This window comes from Macrotis lagotis, chromosome 1 (assembly GCF_037893015.1).
Source record: "Macrotis lagotis isolate mMagLag1 chromosome 1, bilby.v1.9.chrom.fasta, whole genome shotgun sequence".
NCBI lineage: Eukaryota > Metazoa > Chordata > Mammalia > Peramelemorphia > Peramelidae > Macrotis > Macrotis lagotis.
In genome coordinates this window covers 453,805,694-453,807,736 of record NC_133658.1, presented here as the reverse complement: position 1 = coordinate 453,807,736, position 2,043 = coordinate 453,805,694, and the positions used below count along the sequence as shown (strand labels likewise).

The 2,043-nt window shown below is 42.3% G+C and overlaps 1 pseudogene; it reads left to right on the top strand.

Moving 5' to 3' along the window:
• Window positions 1-273: 273 nt before the first annotated feature.
• Window positions 274-1,274, top strand: LOC141504581 (creatine kinase B-type pseudogene; annotated as a pseudogene).
• The last annotated feature ends 769 nt before the right edge of the window (window positions 1,275-2,043 follow it).

Here is a 2,043-nt window from a genome sequence, read left to right as displayed (position 1 = left end):
GGATATAAACTCTCATAAATCCTAAACAATTTTTATATATGACTAGCAAGATGCAACAGAAAGAGCTAGAAAGAGAAATTCCATTTAAATTAACCACAGACAATATAAAATACCTGGGAGTCTACCTGTTGATGCAGACTCAGAAACTTTTTAAAAACAATTACAAAATACTGGACTGAGTGACTGCACAGGAGCTGAGCTGGCCCCGCCCCGCGCAGCATCTCCGCAGCCTTGCGCCCTGCTGCCCCGGCAGCCTCCAGGACTCCTGCTGCCATGCCCTTCTCTAATAGCCACAACATGCTCAAGTCGCTCTTCCCTGCCGAGGAGGAATACCCAGACCTCTTCTTGCACAACAACCACATGGCCAAGGTGCTGATTCTCGAACTCTATGAAAAGCTCTGGGACAAGGCCACATCCAGCGGCTTCACTTTGGACGATGTCATCCAGACCAGTGTGGACAACCAGGACACCCATTCATCATGACTGTGGGCTCTGTAGCTGGAGATGAAGAGGCCTATGAAGTGTTCAAGGAACTGTTTGATCCTATCATTGAGGACCAACATGGAGGCTACAAGCCTTCAGATGAGCATCAGACTGATCTTAACCCTGACAATCTGCAGGGTGGTGATGACCTGGATCACAACTACATGCTGACCTCTCATGTTCGAACTGGTTGGAACATCCGAGGATTCTGCCTGCCACCACATTGTAGCTGGAGCAAGCGCCTGGCCATATTGAAGCTCTCTGTTGAAGCCATGGCTAGCCTGGAAGGTGACCTGAATGGGAAGTACTATGCTCTGAAGAATATGACTGAGCAGGAACAGCAGCAGCTGATTGATTACCACTTCCTTTTCGACAAGCCTGTCTCCCCACTCCTCTTGGTTTCTGGCATGACCTGAGACTGGCCTGATGGCAGGGGCATTGGCACAATGACAACAAGACCTTTTTGATTTGGATCAATGAGGAAGATTTCCTGAGGGTCATCTCTATGTAGAACGGGGGGAACATGAAGGAAGTGTTCACACTCTTCTGCAATGGACTCACCCAGATTGAAACCCTTTTTAAGACCAAGAACTACAAGTTCATGTGGAATCCTCATCTGGGTTATATCCTGACATGCCCCTCCAACAGGGGTACAGGCCTACGAATAGGTGTGCATATCAAACTTCCTCTCCTGGGTAAGCATGGGAAGTTTGGTGAAGAAGCTGAGGCTGCAGAACAGGGGGACAGGGGGTGTGGACACAGCCAGGAATTCAGGATTGGTTCAATATTAGGAAAACTGTTAGTATACTCAATTATAAGAACAACAAATCTATCAGAAATTATATGATCATATCAATAGATGCTGAAATAGTTTTTGACAAAATACAGCATCCATTCCTATTAAAAACACTAGAGAGTGTAGGAATAAATGTTCCTTAAAATAATTAGCAGTATCTATCTGAAACCAACAACACCCATTATATTCAATGGGGAGAGGTTAGAGACATTCCCAATAAGATCAGGAGTGAAACAAGGGTGCCCATTATCACCACTACTATTCAAAATTGTATTAGAAATGTTAGTCAGCAATTAGAGAAGGAAAAAGAAATTGAAGGAATTAGAATTGGGAAGGAAAAGAAAAAATTCCCACTCTTTGCAAATGACATGATGGTCTACCTAGAGAATCCCAAGAAATCATCCAAAAAACTACTGGAAATAATTAGCAATTTTAGCAAAGTTGCAGGTTATAAAATAAACCCTCATAAATCCTCAATTTTTCTATATATGTCTGGCAAGATACAGCAGGAAGAGCTAGAAAGAGAAATCCCATTCAAAGTAACCTCAGACAATATAAAATACTTGGGAGTCTATTTGCCAAGACAGACTCAGAGACTTTTTGAAAGCAATTATAAAACAGTTCTCACACAAATTAAATCAGATTTAAATAACTGGGCAAATATCAACTGCTCATGGATAGATAGAGCTAATATAATAAAAATGGCAATTCTACCAAAGCTAAACTATCTGTTTAGTGCTGTACCAATCAAAATTGCAAAAAAT